The sequence below is a fragment of the Pseudophryne corroboree genome, chromosome 3 (genome assembly GCF_028390025.1).
Source record: "Pseudophryne corroboree isolate aPseCor3 chromosome 3, aPseCor3.hap2, whole genome shotgun sequence".
Taxonomy (NCBI): domain Eukaryota; kingdom Metazoa; phylum Chordata; class Amphibia; order Anura; family Myobatrachidae; genus Pseudophryne; species Pseudophryne corroboree.
Genome location: NC_086446.1, coordinates 663,408,574 through 663,422,601, shown reverse-complemented (window position 1 = coordinate 663,422,601; position 14,028 = coordinate 663,408,574). Strand labels below are relative to the sequence as shown.

The 14,028-nt window shown below is 46.4% G+C and overlaps 1 protein-coding gene and 1 long non-coding RNA gene across 5 annotated transcripts in view; one reads left to right on the top strand and one right to left on the bottom strand.

The window, feature by feature from the left end:
- Positions 1-5,010, bottom strand: part of PLEKHA1 (pleckstrin homology domain containing A1) — a 145,764-nt gene extending 140,754 nt beyond the window's left edge. For 2 of the 4 annotated variants that reach the window (XM_063961857.1, XM_063961858.1), the window contains exon 1: positions 4,804-5,006. The gene's annotated coding sequence lies outside the window, so the exon portion shown is untranslated. Of the gene's footprint in view, positions 1-4,803 lie in introns of all 4 variants that reach the window. The other 2 variants (XM_063961860.1, XM_063961859.1) reach the window with 2 other exon arrangements.
- LOC135056542 (uncharacterized) overlaps positions 4,920-14,028 on the top strand; it is a 30,724-nt gene continuing 21,615 nt past the window's right edge. Inside the window, exon 1 of the long non-coding RNA XR_010244006.1 lies at positions 4,920-5,107. This is a non-coding gene — a long non-coding RNA (uncharacterized LOC135056542). The remainder of the gene's footprint in view (positions 5,108-14,028) is intronic.

Here is a 14,028-nt window from a genome sequence, read left to right as displayed (position 1 = left end):
TTGATATGACCTCCTGCATGCCTCTTCATTACATTTCTGTTTCCGTTAGCACGAACTAAAAGACATAACATTTTTTGTATAGTGTTGTCTACCTTGCCGATAGTCTACAAGATCAGATCTACAGTATGTGGGGTCAGCTTTATCAGTAAACCTGTGTGTTCATACCAGTGTTGCTATTTCTGTCTACAAGTGTAACCTGTACGTTCAGTTGCTGTCTGTGTCCCTGGGAGATGCAATTGCTGACAGCTCGTCACGCTTGCTGTCCATTGTCAGGTTACATCCATGTCCTCACGGTCCACCAGTGACATTCCGCCAGTCTACTAATCTGCCTCACTCATCGTCTGCCCATGTGTTTACTTTAGTCTGCTCAGCAGAGGGTCTACCGTATTCACACCATAAAAAATGGTCTCTCAAAGCATTATCTAATGTCCCAACATGTATTGAATAAATACAACAGTGATTCTCAAACTCAGTCCTCATGGAACCCCAACAGTGCATAGTGTCAAGCTATCGTCAGGAATAATTAGTACCACCTATACGGTTGATCTAGTGTGTTATTCAATTACCACACCTGAGCTCCAGCTAGGAGATCTGGAAAAACAAGCAGTTATGCTGGGTAAACACTGGCCGATATATCGCTGCTACGTCGGCTAGTGTGTACCAACGATATGTCTGTAAACACAGACATAAAGCATCGGCCCTGCAGCACACACAATGACCCGTTGCGGGTGTACGGGAGGTCAGCCGAACGCTTATACACATGCTGCAGCAGCCGCAGGTCATTGACGGCTGAACCCGGCAGGCGTGTGTAAATGCCCGCCCAGTTTGTGATGTCAGTCATGACGGATCGGGCAGTGTGTAAGCACAACACACTGCCAGATCCGGCTATAGATATATCTGCCAATCCATTGGTCTGCAACTATATTGAGCAGTGTGTACCTAGCATTAGGATTCCATCAGGAAGAGGTTTGAGAAACACTGGGATAGAGTATATTTGGGAAAGGGGTAGAAAACAGTAGTAATTAGAAGTAAAGCCTAGATGTTGATTGTTGTCACCTGCCTACAGTAACTGAATTGTACAGACTCCTGCGTCACAGTTATGCACTCTGAGTAGTAAGCCAGGAGAGGCCAGATAGGCAGGAGCACCATGTCGGCTATTTCAGCAGGAAACTGCCACAGCAGGAGGTAGGGTATGCCACAACTGAAAAGGAATAATTGGCAACTGATAGTGCTCTTTATGGCACATTCTCCCAGTGCAGGGCACTGTGAATTAACAGAGTCTGTGGCGCATTTTACACATTAAAAGTACATTTATAAACACACGGTGCCTGGTATCGGTCAAACATTTCAAAATGGCGCTTAGTATCGCTAGTACATTTAATATTGGCTCTTATTGTTTGGGTTTAAAATATGTTGTCGCGGCAACAGGACTGGGACAGAAGTGGCAATTATCTTCTACAGAAGAATTGTGTATTTGATTTAATTCCACCTTCCCTAAAGCTGGGTGCACATCAGAACAAGGAGTATTTCAGCTGACGGCACGACTGATGTATCGATATATACATGGCCATCCACACACTGCACAATCCGTGCAATATAGCGGTACATCTCAGCACATCAGATGGGACGACCCCACAGACAGACGTATATGTGCACGCGCGATTGAGCTTATACATAGAAATCTGGACGATATATTGTTCTGATTCGTCTAATATATCGCCTAATGCAGGCATGTCCAAACTGCGGACCTCCAGCTGTTGTGAAACTACATATCCCAGCATGACCTGACACAGTTTTGCTGTCAGAGAATGCTAAAACTGGCTCAGGGTATGCTGGGATGTGTCGTTTCTTAACAGCTGGAGGTCTGCAGTTTGGACATGCCTGGCCTAACGTGTACCCTACACCAGTGTCAGAGGAATCTAATGGACGGGGATAACTGTAATTTAACTTCTACCTTTTTCGCTGTAGACATTTCCAGCGTTTGCACTACCGGCCATTTGTGCCACTACTCCTTCCATTGTTGGCTGCACAACAGCCAATCTATATTATAATGACAACTAAACAATACCCCTTTCACACCGCACAAATAACCCAGTATATTGCAGGGTCCACGCGGGTTGAGGTGTGGTGTGAAAGGGGTTCCGAATTCCCGGGTCGCCTGACCCAGTATTTCAACCCAGGAATAAAGCAGGGTTATTCCCAGGTTAGGTGCAGTGTGAACAGGTAACCCGCGTCGATGCGATCCAGGATCCGTTTACACTATATAGGAGGCGGTGTGGAGATGATCTCATCTCCAAGTGCCGCCTCTGCCACCGATGGCAAACTGACCCGGCAAGACCTGAAAGGGGTCTCAGGGCAGGTCGCACCCAGGAAGTACCTTTGTACAATTCTCAGGGTGTGACCCGCGTTTACAGTGTGAAAGGGGTATAAATGCTACAGTTTTGCTTTTAAGGCATGCTAAAACGGAGGCAGGGCATGCTGGGATGTATAGTTCCACAGTAGCTGGAGAGCCGCAAGTTGCAGACCCACGTTCTAGTACTATCTGCATGTGCACCTTATAGGTCTAGGCCTGCCTCTCATGCGGTCAGTTCTTGCTGCCTTGTATGCCGACCCAAACATCCACCTAGGGAAGGACATTTTAAACAGTTTAGCAATTATCAATGTTCTGCGTCTGATATAAGTGTTATTTCTATCGAATAGCTGGTGTTCGCTTTCCGATGCCAAACCAATGTCTGCCTGCATAGAAGCCAAACAACCTACCTTTATGTTTTTGGAGTGAGGGAGGAAACACACGCAAACACAGGAGTACAAATAAACTACACATATAGCACTAGTTAGGAATTGAACTCATGACTTAAGGGCTGTGAGACAGTAATGCAGGGGTAGGGAACCTGCGGCCCTCCAGCTGTTGTTGAACTACACATCCCAGCATGCCCTGCAAAAGTTTTAGCATGGCCAAATAACAAAACTGTAGCAGGACATGCTAGAATGTGTAATTCAACAACAGCTGGAGGGACAAAGGTTCCCCACCCCTGCAGTAATGCTAACCGCAGCACCAACTGATCACTTCAGTTGCTGCTTGGCTGTACACCTAAGTGTCTCTGTCCACTATCTGCCTGAGCTCCTAAGGCTCTATGGCCACATGACTTTCTGCCCTGCTTGAGACTTGTGCATAATAAATTATATATATATATATATATATATATATATATATATATATATATATATATTTTTTTTTTTTTTATCTCTCTTGTTTGCTTAAGCAACATGATTCTCTGTCTCTCTCCACCTGCGCAGGCAACCACAGGGTCTCTCTCGCTGCCAGCTACGGTGTCTCTATCCATCTCTCTTGCCTCCTGCTTAGGCATGCATTGGTCCACGGATGAACATTGGATGCTTGGCACTGAATGGTAGCTGGGCTCCTGACATCAAATCAAGCGATGCGATGGCTACTATCCAGTGTATCAAAACCGTTGGACGGCATTACCATCAATGGTTACTATGCGCACATGTACAGCAGTCGAATCTTCTCGCATGTATACATAAACTGAGCTGCACACACCCTTCCAGGTGGTCACAGTTACATACAAAGCTGCCTGCCATTGAAATGGCATTGGAAAGCTGCATCCAATGGCTGGCAACCATTGAATACTAATAATTTAATGTGAATAGTATTTCCATCGGATCAGGAATATCAATGGCTACTAATCATTGGTTTCTTATGTCCATTCGTACATTGGTCTCAGGGCCTGATTCAGATTGGTACATAAACCTTATTAAATACATAGTTATCCCGAAGTTTGTGGGTCCTGCATGATCACTCACACATGCTGCAGCATTTTAGAGGCAGCAACTAGGACAGTTCTACAAAGCAGGGCGGAGTGTAACCCGCGTTTTGTAGGCATGTCAAGCCCAGGGTCTGCATTGTCAAACGCTGACTTCCTGGTCCCAGCTGACCGGTTCAGATGGTTTAAGGCCCAAGCACACTGGGCAAATTTGAGCTGAAAGCAACTCACTTTTGGTGCGAGCCGCCCAGTGTGTATGGACAAGCGGTGAGCGCTGATGCGCGCTCCCGCTTCATCGCTGGCAGCCCCCGTTCATCTACTGGTATTACCAGTAGATGAACGGCGGGGTGAGCGGCTTTCCATAGCGTCCTGCTATGTAAAGCCACTCACCCCCGCTGACATCGCTGGGCAGGGGGGAAAAGCGCTCAGTGTGTATGCACTGAGCACTTTTCAGCCCAGCGATGATCGCTGTGCATACACGCTGGGCAAAAACGCCCAGGGTGTATGCACCTTTAGACTGAGTAAGCTTTGCCACCTGATCCCATGCAGCACCGGGATCGCAGATGCATGCAGGAGGAATTTCCTACAGACACCTCACGCTGCATTTGGATTGTATGGTATTGCACGGCCGCTTTCCTGTGGCTGTGCAATAAATACCATGCAAATCATAATCAGGCTCTCTGTCCTTATCTCTTGCTGCCTGTTTAGGCACCCATGGGTCCATGTATGTCTCTCTTGCTGCCTACTTGGGACACTCATGAGTGCCCAAGTAGGTAGCAAAAGAGACAGAGACCCATATCAATGTATCTACCGGGGTGCTTATTTCATTCATTTGTAATCTGCCTATGAACGTGTAAAAGTCTATGTCTATGCGTTTCTGCCCGTCTCTTCTACTACAAGGTAAGCCCGTATGTTCCTGCTCAGTCCCTGCTTTTCTATGAGTTGAAGCTCAATCACACATTACCCCTTGCATGTAACACTACGTTACGGTCACTCAGTGACTTGCTCGGGGACTCACCTGTACAGCGCTGTCTCACATCTGTGCGGCCCCTGCGTCCCGGGACCCGGCTGTAACGCTTCTCAGTGCACACTCGGAGCACCGGACGTTACCTCGTACTGCCGCTCCCTCTCTACGCCCAGCTCCAAGCCTCACACTGACACTTTCAAGATGGCCGCCACTCTCAGCGCAAGGACCAATGAAAGAGCGATAGATACGTGACGTCACCTCCCACTCCCTCCTCGCAGTCTGGACTCCTGCACATACCTGTCCCGCGATGACATCACCACCAAACGTCCCTCTGCGATAGTATATATCTGTTCAGGTATATATTCTTTTACATTCAGCCAGCCATATATATCAGAAAGATCTATAGTGATGTCTGGCAATACAGGATAGCTAAATCAAATGGGGTTGGTTTTGAGTTTGACACAGCCGTGTCAGAGTATTTTGGCGATCGCCCTTCTGCTGCTTTATGCAAATGCCAATACAAAATCCTTCATTGGTGCCCAAATGTTTAAAGGCTGTGACGTCCACTGACGGGTATACTACTAGCTATTATCCCAGGGGTGGCCAACCAGTCAGAGGCAAAGAGCCAGAAGAGATCTGTAGTCAAGAGCAAGAGCCACTACATGCGCGTGCCGAAAGCGCACGAGCAAATATGGGGGCGTGGCATAGTTGTCACAAAGCCACACTCCATTTTTGTGTGCTCACCTTTCGGTATAACGTTTGTAAAAGTATGACCTCATATCATAACCCTGTTTTTCGTCATGTTGTACAGTGCCACATATAATGCCCCAGTATACTGCCACATACATATAAAAACGCCCAAAAATGGGTGCCTCTAGTGCCAGATACATATATGCCCTCACAGTGCCAGATACATACAGTGGGGCAAAAAAGTATTTGGACAGCCACCGATTGTGCAAGTTGACCCACTTAAAAAGATGAGAGAGTTCTGTCATTTCCATCATAGGTATACTTCAACTGTGAGAGATAGAATCTGAAAAAAACAAACCAGGAAAAAACATTGTATGATTATTAAACAATTTACTTGTATATTCTTGTGGAAAATAAATATTTGGACACCTACCAAGCAGCAAGATTTCTGGCTCTCACAGACCTGTTACTTCTTCTTTAAGAAGTGTTTCTATCCTCCACTCGTTACCTGTATTAATGGCACCTGTTTAAACTGGTTATCTGTATAAAAGACACCTGTCCACACCCTCAAACAGTCAGACTGCTACCTCTACACCATGGCCAAGACCAGAGAGCTGGCTAAGGACACCAGGGACAAAATTGTACAGCTGCACAAGGCTAGGATGAGCTACTCGACAATAGGCAAGCAGCTTGGTGAGAAGAGATCAACTGTTGGCGCAATTATTAAAAAATGGAAGAAATACAAGATCACTGACAATCTCCCTCGACCTGGGGCTCCATGCAAGATCTCACCGCATGGGGTATCAATGATCTTGAGAACGGTGAGGAATCAGCCCAGAACTACACGGGGGGACCTGGTCAATGACCTCAAGAGAGCTGGGACCACAGTCACAAAGGTTACCATTAATAACATACTACGTCATCATGGATTGAATTCCTGCAGCGCCCGAAAGGTCCCCCTGCTTAAGCCAGCACATGGCCAAGCCCATCTAAGGTTTGCCAGTGACCATCTGGATGATCCAGAGGAGAATTGGGAGAATGTAATGTGGTCAGATGAGAGCAAAATCAAACTTTTTGGTATAAACTCCACTCGCCGTGTTTGGAGGGAGAAGAATGATTAATGGCATCCCAAGAACACCATACCCACTGCGAAGCATGGAGGTGGAAACATCATGCTTTGGGGCTGCTTTTCTGTAAAGGGGGCAGGACGACTGATCCGTATTAAGGAGAGGATGAATGGGACCATGTATCGTGAGATTTTGGCCAAAAACCTCCTTCCCTCGGTAAGAACATTGAAGATGGAACGTGGCTGGGTCTTCCAGCATGACAATGACCCCAAACACACCGCCCAGGCAACTAAGGAGTGGTTCCATAAGAAGCATTTCAAGGTCCTGGAGTGGCCTAGCCAGTCTCCATGTCACGTCTGGCAGGGTTTGAGGATCCGGCAGCTGAGATTTGCCCGAGGAGGTAGCAGGCTGTGAATGAACCAGATGAGGGGGCTGGATATAGTTCCTTCGCATGGGACACGGAGCAATGAAGAACATAGGCGGGGTTTGGGAGTCAATGGAAAGTATTTATTATGTACAGAGCTGAGGTAGGGAACTGAGGCTGAAGCACAATGGTTAAAGACGTGGCTGGAGGTGAAGAACTGCGGACTGTGATTAGAAAGACGAGACTGTAGATGATGAACTGTGGAACTGTGGATGGTAGTTGAAAACGTGGCTGGAAACAAGGAATGTGGACTGTGGTTTGGAAAACGAGGCTTGAAGATAATAATCTGCAGGCTGTGGTCAGTGGTACAAAGGCGTGGCTGGTGAAGGAGATCTATGGAGTGTGGCTTGAAAGACGAGGCAGAAGACCCGGGGCCGACTGTGCCCAAAGAGTCTTACTGGACCGGGTTTTCCAGGAGCGCTTCCACAGGCAGTAGCAGGCAAGAAACGGCAGGGCTGCAGCAGCAACAGAGAGCCGACCAAGCAGGATCAGGAGGAACCAAGATACAGCAGGAATCCTGGGAGCACAGGCTAAAGCACCTACAACAGGGTTGTAACTTGAAGCACTGGCATCCCTGTCCTTAACCAGCCCCCTTTTATAGGGAGAGCTTCCCCTGGATTGGCTGGAAGAAACAGGAAACAGGAACTATGCTTAAAACTTGGTCTCCAACATGGCGGCGCCCAGTAATGCAGACCTTTTTGCAAAGCCACATTGCTCACTGCCTCTGGTCTCCAAGCAACGGTTCAGCCGCCACGAGCGGACCCCCTCTCCTCCGCTACTGCTGCCCACGGATCCGGCGCAGCAGCCCACCTCCGCCGCTGCCCGCACAATACCAAGGAAGCCAGCCCCGAGGCCCCAGCGTACTGGTAAGACTCCGGACGCTGACAGTACCCCCCCTTTTGCGGGTGGACTCCGGACACCTATGTGGTTTAGTTGGAAACTTGGCATGAAATGTCCGAAGAAGTCTTGGAGGATGGACATCCTCTGCATCTACCCAAGATCTCTCCTCTGGCCCATACCCTTTCCAATCGACAAGGTACTGGATGCGACCATAACGTCTGCGAGAATCGAGGATCTTGTGAATCTCAAATTCATCTCCATGTGCTGATTGGATCTTGGGTGATTTAGGCAGAGCGGCTCTGAACCGATTAAGTACCAGTGGTTTTAAGAGAGAAATATGAAATGCATTAGGAATTCTTAACTGCGGAGGTAATTTCACTTTGTAAGCCACAGGATTCAACACTCTTTCGATTGGGTAAGGCCCAATAAATCTGGGAGCAAACTTTTTTGTAGGAACCTTTAATCTTAGGTTACGTGTGGAAACCCAAACCCGATCTCCTACCTTAAGGCTTGGTACAGCTTTTCGTTTCAGATCTGCATAGGTCTTATATCTCTTGGATGTCTTGAGCAAAGTCTTGTGAACTTGTTTCCAGGCTTCAGTAAATTGACGAAGTGTTGACTCTGCGGCCGGAACCTCGAGCGTAGGCAGAAGTTGGAAGTCAGGAACTCTTGGATGGTAACCATAATTAATGAAGAATGGAGAAGATTTTGTGGCAGAGTGATAAAGATTGTTATGGGCAAATTCTGCGAATGGGAGGAAGTCCAGCCAGTCGTCCTGTGAGGAGGACATGAATAAAGGCAGAAAAGTCTCCAGATCCTGGTTCACTCTCTCTGTTTGACCATCCGTTTGAGGATGATATCCTGAGGAGAAGTTTAATTTCACGCCAAGAGCAGAACATAGGGATCACCAAAACCTGGCCACAAATTGAGGACCTCTATCAGACACGATCTCCTGGGGTAGACCATGGAGTCGAAAGATCTCTGCTATAAACAATTTTGCCAACTGGGATGCAGATGGAAGATTAGCCAGAGGAACAAAGTGTGCCATTTTAGAGAATCGGTCAACTATGACCCATACGGTGTTCCGCCCACCAGACATAGGTAAATCTGTAATAAAGTCCATAGAATTATGCGTCCATGGTCTTAGTGGTACCGGCAAAGGATGGAGTAACCCGGCTGGTGGACCTTTGGGACTTTTATGCTGGGCACATTTTGGACAGGCAGCTACGAATTCCTGAATGTCAGTCCTGAGATGAGGCCACCAGTAGGAGCGTTGAATGAATTTAAGTGTCTTATGACCGCCCGCATGGCCCATGAAGGAGGAGGAGTGAGCCCATGTAAGAAGTTTTTTGCAAAGATTTGGTGCAACGAAGATCTTCCCTGGAGGAGGAAGTGGAGAGGTATTAGTTGCAGAAAAAGAGGTGGATTCCAGGATAAATTGCTCTTTTGAACGGTCAGAGGGTTCTTCTGAACTTAGGGAGGGAGATAATGCATCTGCCTTTTTGTTGAGGGAACCTGGTCTGTAACTTTAAAATTAAAACGGGTAAAGAAGAGTGCCCATCTTGCTTGGCGTGGGTTCAGACATCGGGCTGACTGTAGATACAGGAGGTTCTTGTGATCCGTGGTCACCGAAATTGGATGCTGAGCTCCCTCCAACAAATACCTCCACTCCTCAAAGGCCAACTTAATTGCCAGTAATTCCTGTTCCCCAATAGCGTAATTCTGTTCAGCGGGGGAGAATCTTCGCGAGAAGAATGCACAAGGATGGACCTTCTTGTCCTCGAAAAAGCTGGGATAATACTGCTCCTACTCCTACAGTAGAGGCATCAACCTCCACCAAGAACGGACAGCTGAGATCGGGTTGTCGAAGAACTGGAGCAGTCGTGAAGGCCTCCTTTAAAGATGAAAAAGCTTCCAAAGCCTCCGGAGACCACTTGGCAGGATCAGCTCCCTTCCTAGTTAATGCGGTTATAGGAGCTATGACAGAAGAATAATTTTGAATGAATCTTCGGTAGAAGTTAGCAAACCCCAGGAAACGTTGAATTCCTTTAAGGGTAGCTGGAAGTGCCCAATCCTGAATCGCCTGGACTTTAGCGGGGTCCATCTGTAACCTCTGCCCTGAAAGAATGTAACCGAGGAATGGAATCGTGGGTACTTCAAAGGTGCACTTCTCTAACTTACAGAATAACTGATTCCTTCGTAAACGAGTTAACACTTCTTTGACTTGTTCCCGGTGGGTCTTCAGATCCCTAAAAAAAATGAGGATGTCATCCAGATACACTACCAAGCAGTCATAGAGGAGATCTCTGAAGATTTCGTTAACGAACTCTTGAAAGACGGCTGGGGCGTTGCATAGGCCAAAAGGCATTACCAGGTATTCGTAATGGCCGTCGTGGGTATTAAATGCCGTCTTCCATTCGTCCCCTGGGCGAATACGCATAAGATTGTAGGCCCCCCGTAAGTCCAACTTAGTAAATACAGTAGCTCCTTTAACACGGTCGAACAGTTCTGGAATCAGAGGTAACGGATATCTGTTCTTAATTGTTATGTCATTGAGGCCTCTATAGTCAATACAGGGCCGCAACCCCCCATCCTTCTTTTTGACGAAGAAAAACCCTGCTCCGGCCGGAGATGTAGAAGACCTGATGAACCCTTTCTCCAAGTTCTCCCGTATATACTCCGACATGGCCTGTGTCTCGGGAAGTGAAAGAGGGTAAATTCGACCTCGGGGAGGAGTCTTACCGGGTACTAGCTCAATGGGACAATCCCAAGTACGATGCGGAGGCAAGGTGTCCGCCCCATGCTTACTGAAAACATCTTGATAAAGTTAAATTATTTATCTTATAACATTCACTATATATTGGTAAGAGACTCAGTACGCAATGGGCGTACGGGGTACCGTAAAGGTACGCACTTAGCGTAGCAGACGCTAGGCCGTGGTCGAGACGCACGAGTGGCACGTTCGCTCTCGGCTTACGCTGGGTATCGAGCACGCTATAGGCGGTCCGAGTACCGTAATGCTACGCTACTAGCGTAGCGGACGCTGTGCCCACAAGAGGAACACGAGCGGCGCAGACGCTCACAGAATGACACACAGTAAACCTTGTATGCAACACAATGAAGGGATATACTTATACTGTAATGATATAACGCTTCTTAACCTTGTTAATATAAAAGCTGCTTGAGCGATTGAGATGCTCCGAATACCCTTAGCAATGTAATGATAAACACACAATACCTTGTAAGGTTCCAAAACCTTTATCTAGATGATTTTTGTATGTAAAAGCGGAAAACAGTTACAGCTTATACACTACAGCACTAACATAACACACCTAAACAGAATAACTGAACTTATACAATATACAACAGCGTAACAATAACAGAAAGAGAGAGAGTATGGCAAATACAAACAGAGAATAAGTTGGTTACAGAGAAAAACTTACACACGTGGGAATGACTTCGCCGGCGCAACCTGGACCAGGGCTCTAGCCTTCAGTGTGAAAACCTTGCAGAGTCTTGTGTCACCAAGCCTATTGCAAGCTATATTTATTTACTAACTCAAGACATACTACAATAGATACTGTGTGCTCTCTTTCCATTGGTTAGGGGGTGGGACATGTACTGCACCTGGGATCATTGGTTAGTTCAAGAAGTGATGGCTAGGACTTGTTAGTATTCTAAATTCCTCTTTGTCTGATTATATTGAGGAAAGCTATTGTTTTGGATCTTCCAAACAAACTCTGTCTCTGGGCTTTGTTTACCCCACCTTCAGTTGAGACAATTGACTACTCAGCACTCATTATTCTGGAGAGAAACCTGGTTCTATTCATAAACAAAGGTGTAAGCCTTCTTCATAGAATCTCAAAGCTTAGTGTAAATAAGGCTATTGTATTCAGTCTGTGGGAAAGAAATGACTGAATTCCATTCACCTACCCTGCACTTATGTGTAATTTATTCGGAATGCAATTAATCTTATTTTCTACTTCTGTGCATAACCATGAGCAGGAACTATGCGAATCCCTCTCAATTATCATAGGCACAACACCCCTTCAATACCCCACAGCTGGACACCATACACTACCCTCCAACCTTTGTCTGAGCCCTCCCAGCATGCAAAGAGGAATCTCTCTGTCCCTGAACCAGTTACACTAATCATACTTACAGATATTATAAAAGGGAATATTACCTATAAAATACATTATTTGGATTAAATATGTAACGATCAAGTCGCCCACCAGACGCACACAAACTCTACCGTAAATGCACATACCACGCGCCTGAGCGCACGACCGTGGAGGCGCCGTCACGCAACTGCGAATATGCGCACGCACGGGAGAGAATGTGCACGTGCAGCGGGCAAGCGCATGGGGTTAGTACAAGGCATCATAGGTCGCTATATTTTTCGACTTTGACAGTCCACCCTTTGGCAGTCACCAATAACTGCCACTTCCTAAACAATTCAAACAGAAAAATATATGTCATCATGTAAATACCTTTTTATGATTGGGTAAAAGGAGGAGAGGAGAAGGTGGGAAAGATATGACCTAGTGAGATAGTAAAGCATGTGAGTATGAATCCATGTCTGAGGGGTCATGTATCATCGTGCCGTACGTGTCCTAAATCAAGCTTCGAGGTATTGCGAAGTATACATTTGAATTCTTCTTATCCCGTATCAAGGGTCTGTGGATGGGCTGTCAAACTCTACCGAGCTCTTTTCGGCTTTTGGTTGCAACAAATGGGGGAGCACATTTAGTTGATGATACATGAAGGGGGGGAACATGTGAATGCTACTATGTGAGAATCACCTGTCGACTATGTGAGATACTACCTGGAGGTTGTAGAGATGAAGATAAGAAACAATCGTTATAAATGCAGTCGTAAACTATGTGAGTTTAAATAAACAGTCGCCGATTGAGGTCTTGTCTGATGTCTTGTCTGATGTACATGTTGTCTGATGTCTCTCGGTGCTTTTGCTATAAATAGCGAGCAAAAGCTGTTCCATTGTCCATAAAATTACAGTCTCTAAAGTATTGGGCTTTCGTAAAAAGTTAAAGTCACTAGGGATATTGGGGGTCTGTGGCATAGTTCATCAATGGTCTGTATAAAAGAGGTTGTCAAATTCTCCTTCCAAGCGGATGTCTTTGTACCTTGGAGGAAAACAAAGGAGAAACGGGTGAAAGAAACGGACCGTGGAATCACATTTTCATCACAACATTGTCTCTATTGTTGGGTCATAAATCAAATTAGTTGTTTTTATTACAGTGTCCTCGCTCCTCAGACTCATCACTCTAGTACTACCTTTACACTTCGTTAAAGCCCGAACGCATCTAAATATCAGACCAACCAATATGACGACTCCCAGAATACACAAGAGAAATTTCCCTACGTCCATTATAATACCTTGGGCCCATTCTCCTAAACCAGAGAACCAATTTCGTGGGTTCAACCATGACACCCAACTGGTCAGCTCATTACCCACAGCAGCGAGTGTGAGATTGTGTTTCCTTCGAAACTCCCACTTCAATTGCAAAATGTCATCCATCTTTTGGTCAACCTTGTGGTAATCGAGTCCAGGTGTACTGAACTCCTCTGTATGTAAATGCGAATAAGTATTGACTGTCAGGGTGCAGAGGTACCGAGAAGAAGGCGGAGCAGAGGTCAATCACAGTGAAAAATTTGGCAGTGGGAGGGATTTGCATAAGGATGACAGCTGGATTTGGCACTACGGGGAATTGACTCTCAACTATTTTGTTGATCCCTCTTAGATCCTGCACTAATCTGTTACCCCTCCCCCCACTCTTTTTAACAGGGAAGATGGGACTATTGGCAGTGCTGGACGTCCTTACCAGAATGCCCTGTTGTAGCAAGCGCTCTATTACAGGGTAAACTCCTAACTCCACCTCTGGCTTCAGAGGGTATTGTGGGATTTTTGGAGCTATCCTACCATCTTTTACTTGTACAACTACTGGGGCTATGTTTGCCATTAATCCAGTGTCTTGTCCATCCTTGGTCCAAAGTGATTCCGGTATCTGGGAAATAATTTCCTCTACCGTGGACGGACACCTATTTACAATAACAGTGTGTGACATTAATCTTGTTGGGGAGTCTAGCATATCCTGCACTTCCTGAGCGTGGTTTTCGGGTATGTCCAAGAACACACCTTCAGGAGTACAATATATGACACATCCCATTTTGCACAGTAAATCTCTCCCTAGGAGATTAGTCGGAGCCGATGCAGCCAGCAGAAAAGAATGC